This window comes from Psammomys obesus, unplaced genomic scaffold (assembly GCF_907164565.1).
Source record: "Psammomys obesus unplaced genomic scaffold, mPsaObe1.curated_primary_1811, whole genome shotgun sequence".
Classification (NCBI taxonomy): domain Eukaryota; kingdom Metazoa; phylum Chordata; class Mammalia; order Rodentia; family Muridae; genus Psammomys; species Psammomys obesus.
In genome coordinates, this window is record NW_026596430.1 from 3818162 (window position 1) to 3836458 (window position 18297).

General features: G+C 36.2%; 1 protein-coding gene and 1 pseudogene across 7 annotated transcripts in view; one reads left to right on the plus strand and one right to left on the minus strand.

Annotated features, from left to right (window-relative positions):
* The window catches only part of Nrg3 (neuregulin 3), a 1183895-nt gene that overhangs the window by 1123674 nt on the left and 41924 nt on the right, over positions 1–18297 (minus strand). The window lies entirely within an intron of this gene.
* LOC129669553 (E3 ubiquitin-protein ligase KCMF1-like) lies at positions 11470–13015 on the plus strand (annotated as a pseudogene).

Genomic DNA, 18297 nt, shown 5'->3' on the forward strand with positions numbered 1-18297 from the left:
GAAGTCATGGGCATACTTGTTGATGCCTTGGTTTTTACAATAGAGTTGAAGATTCAAATCCAGGTCTTCAGGCTTGCACAGCATAGGTCCTTATGCACTGATCCCTGTCCCCAGACCCACAATCTATGTTAACACAGCTATTATCTTTTCTTCAAATGCTTTGCTTTTGTATCTCACAAATGAACATAATAATGAAGCTTGCTGAGAACCAAACCTGGCTGGGCTTAGTTAAATATCTGCTGTTGAATCACTTGGAAAACTGAGAACTGAGTAGGAAAGGGTTTGGGAAGGGAGTGATTTAACTCAGATCTCTACAATGAGAGTATTTTGTGAAAAATATCCCAATCAGTGAAACTTGCAGTCAAGGTTAAATAAAAAAAAATGCTCTAGAAGTTACTAGAGTGTAGATGTTAAATAACAGGTCGTTTTTTAAAAAAAATAACTAAGGGAGAATTTACTTTAAAGTGGCCAAGTGAAGACAAATACACTGGAGCTTTATGAAAATGCTTATACCATTATCAAGTGATTCCTTGGGGCCTAACGATGCTTAATCCTCTACGTGACTCACTCGCAAGTACACACTGAACTATCACTATGTCACATGTCACATCACGTATGTTCTGGAGACACGGGATACAGTAAACAAAACAGTCAGAAAGTGAGTCAAAGGCAAGATACTTGGACTCACAAACTCTCACACACAGAGATATGCATTTACATGCACACCACAAACACACATTAAATCACATATACAGCATAAATCAATAATTGAAATCACAAACACTAAAAGCACTACATACTAATAAATGATTGAATGACCATTTTTGCTAGTGACAATACTAAGTGGTATAGTCTTTTGGAAAGCATTTTCTCAAACATATTAAACATGATAATACCAACCGAAAGAGCATTTTTACTTTGTGGTATCTACTCAGATGACTTAAAAATTGTGGACACATGGAAACAGGCCTATGAATGTGTATGCCTGATTTACGCATGACTACCTAAAATCTTAATGACTCAAGGTGTCTGCCTTTAAATTTTATGATATATCAATCTAATGAAACATTGCGTAGCATTGAAACCAATGAAACTCTAAGTCATTAAAAAGTACACTGGGACCTTAAAAACACAGTACTAAGCAAAATAAGCAGGGCCAAAGAGTTTGGATATTGTAAGAATCCAACATTTGAGAAAATGCACAGCTATAGAGACGGGCTAGTGGCTTCTGAGAATTAAGGTATAAAAGAGGGAATAATGGGTGAAAAGCTGTTTTTCCTGATCATTTTTTTCCCTCAAAATCTAAAGTTTTCTAAAGCAAAATCAGTTAATGAAAATACATACATCCAATAATTACTGCCATATAAAACTAAATTATTTCTAAGTATTCTAAAATACTTTTTTTTCTCATCAACAGGTCAGCAATCAATGTATCACATTTTTAGCATGTAAGATTGTCAGATCAGTTAATATCCACATTAAATATTTGTTTTAAATATTCATTTTAATGGCAACAAGTGTTCATTTGTACTAAGGATGCATTAATTTTAACTCACTTATTTTTAAATATTCAGATATATAAGTGTAGACTCTGATAATCTCCTTTATGTGAAATACAAAAATACAGTACTCACAATATTAACACTTCAGTCCGTAAACACAAGTGAAAGACAAATGAATAAATATCCATTCTGTTTCTAAGAATTTGTTAATCTACATAGGGCTTATGTTCTGGGTGGTATGAGGTTAAAATGACCTAAAGGAGCATGTTCTTCTCTTTCACACGCCATTAAAAGAACTGTTAATGATCCCAAGTTCTCCAGTAATTTATTTATTTTTTCACTCTGTCAAAGAGCAAGAACAATGACTCAGGTATCGATTACATTGTCTTTAGTTAGTTTTATTTGGGAGCAGCACATTACACTATGGTTGTCCCTGCAGTGCTCTAAGACCCAGAGCATATGGGGTATTTCTTCTCATTGTCCCATTGAGTCATCAAATTTCCTCTGCCAGGTCAGTACTAATATGTCCTTCCTATGCTCACAGAACCAGAAAGTAAAATCTCTCACAACGCCACATGTTGGTAGGAGGCAAAACCTGGCTACCTTTAATGATTAAATTTGAGCCTTTGCAACTTTCAGGATCCCGCTTGTCATACATTTGGAGACCAGTTTCATTTGCCTACTTAAAATTCAATTTGATGATTAATCTGGAAGACACTATTAATGAATAGGAACGCCTCACAGACAAACTTGAAAGCAAACAATAAAACGAAGACAAAATGAGATGCTTAGTTATGTACTTGCTGTGTTATATAAATCTCACATATACATTAAAATTAGAAGAATTCTTTAACGAAAGTTAAAACCTATTTCATATAAAGACATCAGTTTTGCAGATCAGTACTCAGTAGCAGTATATCAAGGAACCTGGTATTTGTTTTTGATGCAAATGTCTAACCCTTGCTTTTATAGATATTCTTTAAATATCCATAAACTTATTATTTAAAAATCCAGTACTTGCACCCTAATCTTTCCACTGTGTCATTTTTTTTTTCTGTAGCTGAATGTGGTCCTTCTACAGACTCATCTCTGACAGTCACTGTAATTTTGGCTTCCTCACCATTCAGGAGAGAGCTACATAAAAGAACCATCACCTCTCCCTGATGTTTAATCAGGACCCAGCATGCTCAGGTCCTTTTATGAAAGCTCCCTGGCAGGAAATCAAAGTCCCTTTCTTCAAAAACAATAAAACATGAAACAGAGGGATCTATCTGTCAATCAGGATAGATTTCTCTTTTTACAAAAAGAAAGGTCCCTCCAAGAATAAAAAGCTTTCACACTAATTAATATCCATTAAAGTTCCCACCAGTTTAAAGGCTTGACCAAAGTCAAGAATTACCAAGCTAATTCAAATCCAAGACGTACTTTTCCATTATGCTTGTGAAATGACAAGAGAAAGTACTTTACCCAGAAAAGAACAGGACAGTTAATTATAATTTGCACTTTATAGTTGCATGAACAACCTCAATATGTTGGCTCTTAAAATTTTCACTGAAATATAATATTGTAATCAATCATTCAAATCTCATTTAAGTCTCTAACCATTTATAGTTTACCCCCATAAAATGGTAAACATTTTCAGGCCTGAAAACACAACAATGTATCCTAACTTATAAACTTTTCATCGATAATAATTTCAAATTCTTAATGGTGTTCTCTATATCATATATTATTCTACACATAATAAAAAGAGTAAACAAGACAAAGGAGCTTTTCATCTCTTGTTTCTGAATCCTTTTACATAAAGTTTCACTCTTGATTTTCTAGCCCATGTGGCTGGATACCTCTCAAGATAAAGCTACGTATCTTTCATCTCTCTTTAATCATTTTGATATTGGCCAAAACAAGTAGTGATACCAATTAACTAAGTGGAACTTCTTGGGGTAGGGTGGAAGTTTTATAGAGGCTTGCAGATCAAAGAAAACATTAACAGTGGCTGGTAACTTTCTGTAAATAGCTAAGGACCAAATCTACAGGACAGAGGACTGCAAAGAAGCAAGATAAACTTTAAAACATCTTTACCTGCTTTAAATATATGATGCCTTTCCTAAAATGTGTAAATGTCATTAGATCCCTTATAGGTCAAATTTAACACATAGATACTACACAATAATAATTATGAAATAACCTTAGTTAAATAACATTGCATCTCATATGAACCCTGCCTATCTTCCTTGACGAAAGAACAACTGTGATCCAAACAAGTGATTACAGAAAACATGAACAGCTTTAAAAATAATAAAAATGTTAGAGACTTAACTAAAAGAATGAACTTGAAGCTACGGAACCTGGAAACAACCCAGATGTCCATCAACGGAGGAATGGGTACAGAAATTGTGGTATTTTTACACAATGGAATACTACTCAGCAATCAAAAAGGAGGAAATCATGAAATTTGCAGGCAAATGGTGGGACCTAGAAAAGATCATCCTGAGTGAAATATCCCTGAAGGAGAAAGACAAACACGGTATATACTCACTTATATAGTCCTATAAGATATGATAAACATAATGAAATCTATACACCTAAAAAAGATAATCAAGAGAGCGGACATGGGGTAAGATTATCAATCCTCTTTTTGAAAGACAGATGGGATGCACATTAAACATTGACAGGAGTCTACTGAGCGCATTTGAAAAACTCTAACTAGCAGTGTTTTCAAAGCAAAGACTCATGACCAAACCTTTGGCAGAGTACAGGGAATCATAAGAAAGAAGGGGAGTTAGTCTGATGAGGAAAGGATAGGAGCTCCACAAGGACCAAAGATATCTGGGCACAGGGTCTTTTCTGAGACTGACATGCAACCAAGGACCATGTATGAATGTAACCTAGAACCTCTGCTCAGATGTAGCCTGTGGTAACTCAGTAACCAATTGGTTTCCCATAGTGAGGGGAACAAGGACTATTTCTAACAGGAACTCAATGACTGGCTCTTTGGCCTCCCCACCCCCCAAGGGAGGAGCAGTCCTGTTAGGCCACAGAGGAGAGCTTTGCAGTCAGTCCTGAAGATACCTGATAAAACAGGATCGGATGAATGGGGAGGAGATTCCCCCTATCAGTGGACTTGGCAAGGGGCACGGTGGAGATAAGGGAGGGAGGGACTGGGAGGGAATGAGGGATCGGGACATGGCTGGGATACAGAGTTAATAAAATGTAACTGATAAGAAAAAAATAAAATTAAAAAAAAAAACCTCACCAAAGATGATAAGTTTTAATAACTTATCTAAGTGCTACCTCAAACAAGCCCATTGAAGGGGACAGTTCTGGTGACCCTAGCACTCAAAAGTGCTCCCTGGAATAGAGAACTAAAGTTATAGATAACTGGACATAGTGACATGGGTCTTTAATCTCAGTACTCAGGAGGCAGAAGCAGGAAGAACTCTGTGAATTTGAGTATAGGCTACTCTACATAGTAAGTTCTGGGACAGATATGGCTGCATAGAGAGACCCTGTCTCAAAACATAATAATAATCAAGAGAAGTATCTAGACCCCAGAAAAGATCTTGCAAATTATGGATTAATAGGGGGAGGGCACAAATAGTTCACTGTAGGAAGAAAAGAAGTAAATCCTAGCCTAGCTAGCAAACATCCTCTATATAGGTTGGGAATTCAGACCACTATCTTTCTAAATGATTTTATGTAATTAAAAAAAAAAACAGTAAAAACCACTTTATTTATAATAAAGTGGTTTAAATATGACACAAAGTAGTATCTGTTATCTTGAAACAGCTATTGTGTAAAGAACGTCTGAGTTAGTGAAGACGTGCAGTGCAGATGTAGCTGTGACGAGTACTTGCATTATTCTATCCACACCACCAAGAGCCATGCCTTCTGTGTGCTACACTCACTCCAAGCTCTTCTTACTCCCACTCACTAAATGATGATACTACCCTAATTTACTCCCTACTGCTTTTCTCCATAAAGGCTTTACTGCAAACATACCATGCACTCTCCATGTACTCAGCATCCATTCAACAATAATTAGCGCTTCTACTCAGGGTTTGAGACATACAATGTAACTGGTGGCATGCAGCCCCTTTGACAGCACACCCACCCTATAAACATTCTCCTTATGACTCTCGTGTGTCTGGGATTCTGCTTACACTGCAGCTGAAGAAAATAACAAGGGGCGTTTGCAAATATACAAACCTAACATGGTGCCATAAATATAATGCCACAGGCTGAACCAAATGTAACATGACAGAGGATAGAATATGGAGAAAAATGAGAGTTAGAGAAAAGCTTGAAGAAAGGCATATTCTGTGGGTATATCCTGGAGAATTTGAATGGTTTTAGGAACCTGTCACCCAGGAGAGAGAGACAAAAATATGTTTTTTCCCTGGAGAGTGTGAACAGACAGGAGAGAACACAGAGTAGAGCTGAAGGTCAGTGAGAAGGTTGGGCTCAGTATACAGAGACACTCTACCATGCCATACAAGAAATTCTGTTTGGTTGTGTAAGTAAAGTAAAATACTCACACACACAGGTGGGTGGTATGGTCAGAGGTATGATTTCTAATGATGATATCTAAAAGCCAAACTTCTATTGTAATTAAGAGATAAAATAGGAATGCCCTGTATGATACATGAGAAACTTGACAAGAAGCGAACATGTAAGAAATGTTAAAATGTCAGGTTATGTCATAGCAAAATGTAAATTGTGCAAACTACTGAAGCAGGAGAAAAGACAAATGATCATGCAACCATAATGCATTCAACAGGCTCTTTCATCAGCAGAGAAATTATTATAAAATGTTTCATGCTGGAGGGTGAACTACCTCCATCTACTAAGTTTAGATTGTTCTACCTTCTCTCCTCCCATGTTATCCAAGAGAATATTTTCAAGCAAACTCTTGACATATATCATTCTTTTGGAAATAAAACTGAGGCTTTCAAACATGTTTTTGAGAATTAAAATTCTAAAGATACAGAGCTTATAGGTGAATCTAAATTCTTACCAGAGAACAAAGAAAAAGATAGAATGGTTTCCAGTTCATATAAAGAACAGTCTTAATTGGTACCTAATCTGAATTCTTCAAAGACAGAAAACATAGGAGTACTATTGACTTTATCCTATAAGTATAAATATAAATCTTAAAACATTAAATCCTAAAGAATCATGGAATAAAATAAAATATTATAAAAGAAAATTTTGTTTTTAAAAATGTAAGTAATTGCCAATCACAAGGGATTCTAAATGAACACCTAACTCAGTAAAACAAGCATGCATAGATATTGCATATATTATCTTATATGTAGATTCCCCCCACACTCTGAAACCACTCAAGCTCCTCTGTCTATGTAATGGTATCAGCATAACAGACTTTTATTCCCATATTAATTAACTTAATTAAGACAACCCCAACAGATATAACTATAGCCCCACCTAATGTACTCACTGAAGTTCTTGTTCCACATGATTCTAGGCTGTATTAAATCAACATTTATAGCTAAGCATACAGTTACTAATAATGAATAAATAGAAAATACAACAAACAAGATGGATGTAAACAATCAAAATTATACACTAAATCCTACTTCTCCATAACTTAGAAACACATTAACACTTAAATCTAAACAATCAGTAATAAAAAAGGCATAAATCATAAATACAGATCCATAATAACTATAATTTTATACTCATATATACATTAGCTTGGGATGAGAAAGGTCTTTCTTAGCAAGTCATAAATCATAGGAGATATCTTATGAGGGGGAAAACTCTAACAGCAGTCAAAGCCCTATGGTATTTATGGTGGAGGTGGAGTTGCAATTATTAATACACACTGGAGTCTATCTCAAATTGGATAATAAGATAGAATAAGTCCAAAACAACACAGATAAATATGAGCTCACAAAGCACAATTAAGAATAAATAAATAACAAAAAAGTTAAACTAGAGAAAAATGAAGCTCATTAGTAATTAAGTTAGTGGAAATTAGGATGATGATATAGTGGAACACATTTCCTTTTCAACAGAGGAGCTATACATTTATTTACTGTCTGCTTGTTTATTACAGTAAGTATTGACTGTAACTTAGCACTGAAAGCCTCCGAATTGTAGTAGTCAAACATTCCCATATGACCCAAGGTATCAATATGCATATGGCACTGTGGATATTTACTGAAAGGTTAATTATATACATAAAAGCAGACAAGAAAACTTTATGGAAGAAATTTGTATTTACATGTCTATTTATGGCCCATCCTACATATATCAATTTATAAGGCATTAAAAGAACATATACAGAAACGAATGCAAGAATATGAATAGAACAAATTTCTGTTTGTGCAAAAATTAAATAATTGTTACTGAAATATTTTTATGACAGGAAAAATGTTCATAAAAGGTCAATTGAATAAAGCACATTAGGCGTAAATAATCCTGTTTTGTGAGATATCATATATGCTGATATTTAACATTACACATATAGTTAATTAGAATTTGGAAGTATACATAAAATAATATGTGACTCATAGCCAAACTTTGGGCAGAGTTCAGGGAATCTTATGAAAGAAGGGGAAGATGAAAGACCTGGAGAGGACAGAGCTCCAAAACCTGGGAACAAGGGTCTTTTCTGAGATTGATACTCCAACCAAGGACCATGCATGGAGATAACCTAGAACCACTGCTCAGATGTAGCCTATGGCAGTTCAGTATCCGAGTGGGTTCCCTAGTAAGGTGAACAGGGGCTGTCTCTGACATGAACTCAGTGGCTGGCTCTCTGATCAATTTCCCTGAGAGGGTAGCAGCCTTGCCAGGCCACAGAGGAAGACAGTGTAGCCTGGTAGGCTAGGCTGAGATGGAAGAGGAGGAGGACCTCCCTATCAATAGACTTGGAGAGGGGCATGGGAGGAGAAAATGGAGGGAGGGTGGGATTGAGAGGGGACAAGGGAGGGGCTATACCTGGGATACAAAATCAATAAATTGCAATAAATAAAAAATAAATTAATTTAATTAAAAATATATAATATGATTGTTAGCATTCTTGGCTTGGAATTCACACAGATCCTCTGAATTTCAATTTTTAGGTCTATTTCTAAAGATTCCAAATAAAGGAATCAAGTGCCACTTTGGGAGAAAGTTTACAAAATTCAAAGTCTACAATGAAAACAATGTCATATACTACTTATTTAAAAAAAAAAAAATAGTCCTCTTTGTTAAGCCTAGACTTGCTGCAATCCAACATTAGGTGGACTAAGGCTGGAAGGAAAGGTTCATGGTGAATGAGCTGAGATTCAGGCGCAGGAGTGGATGAAAAAGCTACTACAGAAATAGAATCCACCTCAGTGAGTGTGCTCTTTGATATTTTCTGTTGCAAGACGTTGGGGGTGAGAAGAAGTACCTTTAACAATCCAGCTAGTCTAACGGATGATCACGGATGAACAATCAAGACAGTGTGGCTCATAAAACCTTCCCTTTCCCTGGATACTCCCTGCATAACTCTGTAAAACTGAAGTCAAGTTTCTCTTCCTTAAGGATGCACATTTGCCTTAGGCCATAAGACATTAGCTTCCTGTGAACTCTAACACAATTAATCCTATTGTTATCTGGTGTTTGCTGCTCATTCTGCCTGGAGGCTTGTCTTAAAAATGCTAGTTTACTGTTATTTAATTTTCATTTATTAGTGACTTTGGGGGTGTAGTGAATATGAAAGAGTAAATAATAAAACCTGTAAGACAGGCTCTTCTGGTCTGCAGCATCCACCCCAATTACTGCTATCTTCACCCAGCTCTGCTCTTACAGCTGTCCCTCAAACATCCTTTGGAGGCATCTCTATATCATCTGGTGGGTCTTTCATTGGACCAGCTCCTTGGTCTTTCAGTGGTCTTGGATTTGATGTCTTAAATCTCTTCAACATCTCATCTCACCTTACCTCAATTTGGAGGGATGAAGAGTCAGTAATTTGCAAAGCTTTCATCATCAATGAAAGAGATATCTCTAAAGATGTGTGCCTCATCTATAATAAACATATACACAAAAATTCACATAATGTGTTTTTATCTGAAACCAGATAAACATCATCTGAAGCAATATCAAATTCAATGATGATGATGATGATGAAAACATCCACCCAACAGTACTTTTAGTTTCTGATATATGGTATATACATTTAATTTATGGTATATATACTTATATACACATACAATGAATAATGATCAACCAGTTAACATTTCCAAATAAATATTTTAAAGTATAGATTAACATGTAGTAATTGTACACATTTAAAAAGTCACTGTGATGTTTCAGTATCCTTATTCACTGTGTTTGGAACAAATAAGGGTAATTAACATATCTATCTCTTTATCATTATTTTATGTTTGGAAGATTTGTATTCCTCTCTTTTTTTCTATTAAATATTGATTATGTTATGGTGAATCATATTTCCTCCACTGAGCTAAACAAAACAAGTTTGAATTCCTTCTGTTTGGGTGTCATTATCAAACTGCCTCTGTCTTCCTCCTGCCACACTTTCCAAGTTCTAGTAATCACTCTTCTATATTCAGATAGACTTTTTGGAATCCACCTATAACATAGAATAATGTATACTTTGTCTTTCTATCTCTGATTTAGCATAGTGCCTTCCAGATCCATCCATTTTGATTCAAATTATAGTATGTCATTCTTTTCTTCATATGAATAATATTCTATTCAGTGTATGACACTTTTACTTCACTCATTCAGCCATGAATGGACCTGGGTGTAGTATCTCAGCTCTGTGAATAGTGAATTGTGAATAATGCAGCAATGAACATGGGAACAAAAGTATCTTTCTGACTATCCAGATTTCATTTTCTCCTCTTAAAAACCCAGATATGGGTAGCTTAACCATGTAGAAGTTCCATTTTTAGTTTTTGGAGGAACTTCTGTAATGATCTTATAATGGCTACCTTAATCCACATTCTCAACAATAATGTGTGAGAGATCCCTTTTCTTCGCTTGTCTACATTGTTTTATTTTGGGGGGGGGTGTCTTTCTGGTAGCAGCTATTCTAACTGGGGTGCGGTGATATCTTTTTGTGGTTTTAATTTGTATTTTTACATTGCAAAAGACTAATAAAACTGAGCATTTTCTTTTTATAAATACATTGGCATGATGAGTATCTTCTTATAAGGAACATTTCTTCATTTCTTCAGATATTTTGCTCATTTGTGGCTGGATTATCTGGCTTTTTGTGTTATTTAGTTCATTTTATACTCTAAATATGAATCATTTGTCAGAAAAAATTTTTGGAAAAAAGTCTCCCATCTTCTAAACTGTCCTTCCATTCTGTTGACTGTTTTTCCCACTATGTTCACTTACTTTGCTTTTGCTATACATTCTTTTGTCCTCTTATGAAGAACAAACAAACAAACAAAAAAAAATACCCCAAAACACTCAAAACATTTTCTACATTGATGACATGACCTGTTTACCATATTATTTCATTTAATAATGTTCTAATTTCTGGTCTAACATTGTATGACTTTTTTCCACTTTGAGTAACTTTTATATAGGATAAGTATCAGCTTTACACATCAGTAAAAACACCAAGAAAGAAATCATGGAAGTAATATCATTAACAACCACAAAGAAACAATCTAGGAATAAATATACAAAGAAAGTAAAAGATCTGTCCAGTGATAATTACAAAGCACTGATGAAAAGATACTCAGGAGGACTCAAAGAAATGGTAAGATCTCTCATAATCATGGACTAGAAATATTAACATTGTTAAAAAATGTCTGTGTTGCCCAAAAAAACTTAAAGATATGATGAAATTCTCATGAAAGTATCAAAGACAGCCCAGACTTTTCTTTAGTCACTCTGCCCAGCGACAGAGCCAAGGCAGGGCAGGAATCCCACAGTAAGGACATATTGCAGCCAGGAGCCTGGGAGGGGCTGTACCAACAATGTCAGAAGTGGGATGTCCCAACAAGAAGGTACCAACTAGCATGCATGCTTAAAAGAAAATTTTTGAGGTCACATGAATAATATTCTTTGCTATGATTACAATCTTTATGTATCTTGTTGTGAAAGTGGGGCAATGTCAACAAGGCATACAACGACCAGCCCATGATGTGTACCATGGTGGGTAAGCTTTCTCTGCAGAGAAGCACAGTCTTTTACTTGTCCCTATGGTGGGAAAATGGGCTGCATAAAAACATCTCTTCAAGAACATATTACTTCTGAATTTGCAGGAACACCAACAGAGTGATTTGTTCAATACGTGCAGCGTTACCTGGAGGTGATCCTAGTCATACCTCATATTACTTCGCAGCTTCTATGACCCTTAAACAAAGAGCATCTAGCAATTTAAATGAACCAAGTGGTGGTACACATATACTTAGAATACTTTCCCCTTGTCGGAGGTTAGGGGGCCCTTGAGCTTCTCAGTTAAACATGAACTATACTTGCTAGTTCTACTGGTAAGCTCTCTTCTCCAAGTTCACACTCTCCAAGCTGTAGAGAAGCCATGGACCCTATAGTTAAACTGTTATCTCAGTTTTCAGGAGTGAGACATTTGCAGGAGGACAACGTAAGCCTTTAGTTCCTTCCACCTTTCAGTTATACATGCAGCTGTTACTCTAGTGGTAGCATGAACAAGACAGCACAGCAACAAATGGAGGAGATCACAACACAAGCTGGCACACTAGCACAGCTATAGTGTGTGTATATACAGTCCACAGCTACAGCCAACAAAGCAAACAGCCAGCAGCCTCTCCAGAACTCTCAGTTCCTTTTTTTCTTAACTTTTATTAATTGCACTTTATTCACTTTGTATCCCCTCATAAACCCCTCTCTCCTCCCCTCCTAATCCCACCTTCCCTCCCCCTTCTCCATGCATGCCCCTCCCACGTCCACTGATAGGGGAGGTCCCCCTCTCCTTCCTTCTGATCCTAGACTATCAGGTCTCATCAGGAGTGGCTGCATTGTCTTCCTCTGTGGCCTAGTAAGGCTGCTCCCCCCTCAGGGGGATGTGATCAAAGAGCAGGCCAACCAGTTTATGTCAGAGGCAATCCCTCTTCCCATTACTATGGAACCCACTTGGACACTGAACTGCCATGGACTACATCTGTGCAGAGGTTCTAGGTTATCTCCATGCATGGTACTTGGTTGGAATATAAGTCTCTAGAAAGACCCCTGTGTTCAAATTTTCTGGTTCTGTTGTTTTCCTTGTGGAGTTCCTGTCCTCTCCAGATCTTACTATTTCCTTTTATCGAGGTTGAATGAGCCCAACATTTCTGAAACAGAGCGCCAAGCATGCAGATCACAACCTGTTTGTCCTGGAGCTCCTTATGTCTAAATCAGTGTGTGAAGAGTACTCACTCTTAGATGAGAATGAACGGGGGAAGATGGCAGATTCGAGTAAAATGAGCAGTGGAGATCTTATGACTTTAGACAGTGCATTAGAAAACCTAAATTTAAAAGAAAGCAATAAAGGAAAAGAGCCCCCACCACCTCCTGTTTAATGACTTTCTCACTTCCAACAATGTCCTCTGTGCTGTATTTGCCAATTGAAGTGGTGACTGTAATTTCATGTTTATCACTCTTGTTAGATTGTATACGTTCACAACGATGATTAATGAGTAATGATGACTAATCATTTCCACTTCACTTTTACTTCTAGCAGCTAAATGTAGGTAGCCTTGCAGGGTGATCTCTGCTATCTGTACCTTGATATGCAAAAGGCTCCGTAATATCCACATTCAAACTGAAGTAAAAAACTGAAATCTGTAATGAAGCTGTTATGGAATTTCTCAATATCAAGGGAAAAAATTCTTGGATGACTTACCTAATGACTGCATAAGCATTTTTTTTTATTTTGTAGAATGCATATGTTTCAGTGACCTTGTTACTTAAGAGATATATATATATATATATATATATATATATATATATATATATATATATATATATACTTAAGTATATATATATATACTTTATATTAAGTATATATATATATATATACTTTATATACTTTATATATATATATATTTAAAGAAAGAAGTAAACCTTTTAGAAAAATTAACAATAAATGTAAAAAACACAGCTCAAAGCTTCCCCAACATTACTTGATGAAAGGGCAGTATAACTTTTAAATAGCGCCTTTCTGATTCACCCATAAGGGTGCCTCCTATGCACAAAACCTTTTATACAGCGGAGCCCATGGGTTCTAATTAAATGTACTGTCCCACTATGTGACTGTCCTTTCAGCCTGTCAATCATCTTGCCCTTGATGAACACAGTCTGTCTCTAGCTCATCAGTAGAAGACACACCAGTAAAGGCAGAATCTGCTTCAGGGTGGACCTGTGCTCTTAAAACAAATCCTGTTTGAATTTGCTGAAAGTTTTCACTTTTTGTGGGTGTTTTAACATGTTCTATTGTTAAACATGCCATTCAGGTGTAGGGGAATTTTATTTATCACTATTCAGTGACGTTAACCTGAATTATGTTGTCTTGTTTTTAAATATCTCACATTTTCAATCATAAAAATGAAAATACCAAAGATGTTCTTTATTAACTTAAAAAGAGGGGGGGGGCAGGAGCTCCACAAGGAGACCAACAGAGCCAAAAGTCCTGGGCCCAGGGGTTCCTGCAGAGACTGATACTCCAACCAAGGAGCATGACTCCCTGCTCAGATGAAGCCCATAAGCTGTTCAACTTCCAAGTGTTTTCCCTAGTAAAGGGAGCAAGGGCTGTCTCTGACATGAACTCAGTTGCCTGCTCTTTATTCACCTCTCCCTGGGAAGTACAGCCTTGCCAGGTCACAGAAGAAGATGATGCAGCCAGCCCTGATGAGACCTGATAGGCTAGCTAGCGTCAGATAGAAGGGGAGAAAGTTCTCCCCTATCGGTGGATTAGGAGTGGGGCATAGGACAAGAAAGGGGAGGGCGAGGGCAGTGAGGCTGGGAGGAGAGGAAGGTGTGTGTACTACAGTGGGGATACAAAGTAGATAAATTGTAATAAATAATAATTAATTAAAAAGAAAATATAAAATTACAAAAAAATAAAAGAAAAAAAGAAACTTGAAAAAAAAATCCTATAGTTAATTCGGAAGTGCAAAAAGCCAGAATAGGAGAGCACTTTCAGGATAAAAGAGCAAATCCAGAGCCATCAATATACATATTAAAGGCAACAGTAAATACAGCAGCATGTTACTGACAGAAGACAACCAGTATATGGACCAATGGAACCAGAGTAGAAATAAATCTACACCGTTATACTGACTGCACTCAGAACAAAAATGCTATAAACATACTATCACGGAAGAACAGCCTCTTCAATAAGAATAACTGAAGAGTCATATATACAAGACTAAACCTTGACCCCTGAATCTTATACTACACCCAAATCCACAGTTCTCTTCATTCTGGTGGCACATTATATTTCCTAGAAAGTGTTCCTGATTTGAAGTTTTTGACTAACTTCTTTTCAGATAATTTCTCCAATAAATCCAAGTGAATGAACAGATGATTCTTTGATAAAGAATAGGTTATTTTTTTTTTTTTGCATTTACTGCCCCCTCAAAGTAACAATTGGAACAGGAGGTCTTTGTAGTGTAATTGAACCAAAGCAAAGTGTGTGTGCTTTCATAATAATGTAATACTAGTTATGGGGAGAAATAAATCAAAGGACAGTGAGTTGCTAAGTACGAAATGCATTCCAGACCTCTTATATGGGTGAAATGCAATGATTGCATGTACCGTTCATGGTCAGTGACATGCCAATGTAGAAAAGGGAATCGAGAGCTCTGAACAAGGTCAATGAAACTATTTGTAGCAGGTAAAAACACAAAATAAAGTTCATAGTACTTTACTAGTAAAAATCAAAGGATACAACTCTCCCAGCAGATCAGGCTTGCCTTAAGTGCCGGCCTATGCATTTAAAATAATTTCCTAACAAAATCAAAGAGAGGAGATACACAGTCCACTTAGAAGGAGTGTGGTGATTAGGATGGAAAACCTTTATACGTCGTAAGTCACTGCTAAGGCAAAGCCTGGGCAAAAAAATATTTATAAGCAGAAAAATCCAGAAAATGAGACTAATGGGAAGGGATGTCATATACCTTTTGCATGTAATCAAAAATAGATGATAGAGTACCTGACATGAGATATCCAAAATGCTGTCAAAAATTACATTAGTGTTTCCTCTGCCTTTCTGATAGAAGAGAAACCCAACTGAATAATAACACCACCAAAGGTAAAGCAAGCTTCAGAGGATGAAGGGCTATAGTCCTTCCAATCAGTCACTGGAAAACAGTGTACCATGACCTAACTATGAAAAAGTATTTTAAATACAAGCAAATGGAAAGGCAGATGTATCCTAATGACAAAAGTCACAGATATCCCAGTGCAAAGCTCTCTTTCAACATTAACGTATAGTTTTCTTTGAACTCAGTATCCATCACTGTTATTTTTCTCTAAAGTTAAAAGAAAAAACATGCTCATGTCCCCTAAAAACATTTGTTATAGAAATATTATCCTCCTGAAAGCTCATAAGAATTGGTTTCTACAACACCCGGTGCTCTCAGTCTCATCCTTGCCAAGATACAACTTGAGGGGAGCTCTGGGAAAAGATGCTTTTTAAAAATGCATGAAGCTACTTTTGTGAAACCCTAGACAACAGTGTGTGGCAGACATTAAGCCTGTGCACAGGGAACAGGAACACTTGCCGTTTCAAGCAAGTTATCATATCAGTTGTCCCTGTCATTCTTCCCTTTTAAGTAATTGTACATGTGGCCTTCATAGTCAAAGGGTTTAACATAAAATCTATTCTCAAAATAATTATTAGAAATGGTTCTCTTATTTTGCATGGCACTAGAGTATTTTCTTTCCTTCTCGCATCCATCATTCCCCTAACTATCCATCTAACCATTCAGCTTATTCATATGCTATAAGGAAATAGACCTCCAAGCAGCTTTGTTGTTTTTGAAGACACAAGCAATAGTTGTAGAGAACAGGCAGATAAAACATACTCATTGATAGACATAATCAGAGGAGAACGTTATTATGCACCATGAGATGTGTAAACTGTTTAGGGAGATCGGGGGAAGTAGATATGAATTACAAATGAGGGTCTTGAAGTAGGAAACTCTTAATGCAAAGTGGATCTGAATTGGTTCTTGAAAAAGTTAAATGATTTAAGTGTACTTAATAATTTAACTTCAGTCTAACCTGGCAAAAATCAGACAACATATTATCAAGCTTCTCCATTATTCAGAATATGTTTACAATCTGTGGTTGGTTATTTATATTTTTAGCCACTATATTGTCTACTTAGGACAGCATATGAACTAAAAGTATGTTTTAAGATGGGTCAGAATTGTGTCAAAATCATAGATTCCTTCAGGAAATATCAGCGTGTCCCAGGATCGACATTCTTAACAGTGCTACATTTCAAATTACATTATCATTAAATAAAGTTGTTCATATTCTCCACTTTGTGAACTTTTATGAAAATTGAATTTGAAAATATCCCAGAATACTGAATACAATGAGATGATATAGATTACCAGTTGCTCAAACAAGTAAGGAGATTCCCAAGAATGAGGTGCCTAGATACAGATACAAATCAAAACCTGTAGCTAGCATCACCTAGGCCCAAACCAAAGTATTTGCTTATAGCCATTTTTTTTTCTGCATCTGACACCTAGGTCGCACTATTTTGGAAGTACCCCTGAATTTGTTAATGTACTCCAATAGTTTATGTTGCTCTTATAGGGTGACTTGTTCTGATGTCACTTAGAGCCCCACAATGCCGATGTTTATATTTCATTCAGTGTGATATTTTAAGTTGGATAACCTTAAAGCTCTACCTCATTATTGTATGAAAACTCATACCCCGTCATTTGTATGACACAGAGATCTCTTAAAAGCCATTTCCTTTATACTGCTTATTACTAGGTTTCTTGCTTTGGATCAAAATTTAAACTACATGGGCACATAGTTGAAACATTTAAAAAATGCTGAAAATGTTAGCTGTCCACTCAGTATGTATTGCAGAGAAAAGAAACAAGCATTTCTACTATGGGACAAACTAGTACATTGTAAAGTAGACTTCTATTGTCCATTGCCACTAGAACAGGAGACAAGAGGCCCCTTCAAAACATGGAATAAATCTGAATTCTGTAGATCCCAAATGTAAATTAAAGCTAGGATAAATACTCAGAACTGAGAAAATATAACCCTTTTACATCAATTACATGTTGACATAAAAATATGACTTCAATGTGTAATTGATATGAAAGCATTATTTTATGTTTTCTAGTTCTGAGTATTTATGGTATCTCTAATTTAGACTTGGGATCTATTTGAATTCAGATTCAGATAGACTGTATACAATATATACATATATAAACGTGTGTGTGTGTGTGTGTGTGTGTGTGTGTGTGTCTGAAGTAAATGTGGTCATGTAAATTGCATATGGCTCATGATCTACTGGTGGGTGGAATTGCTTACTGGATAGACAAGAATTCCCTGTCATTAAAGAAAAGAAATATGCATTTCCTAAAATCATTATGCTACTCTGATTCCTGTATGGAACTGGCATAGGCCCTCTGCATATGTTACAATTGTATAGCTTTGTCTTCTTGTAGAACTCCTAACAACCAGATCAGGGGTTGTCTGACTCTTGCCTGCTTTTGGCACCATTTTCCTCATACTGGGTTGCCTTATCCAGCCTTAATATGAGGGGAGGTGCCTAATATTACTGAAACTTGGTATGCCATCTTTGGTTGATACCACAGTATTC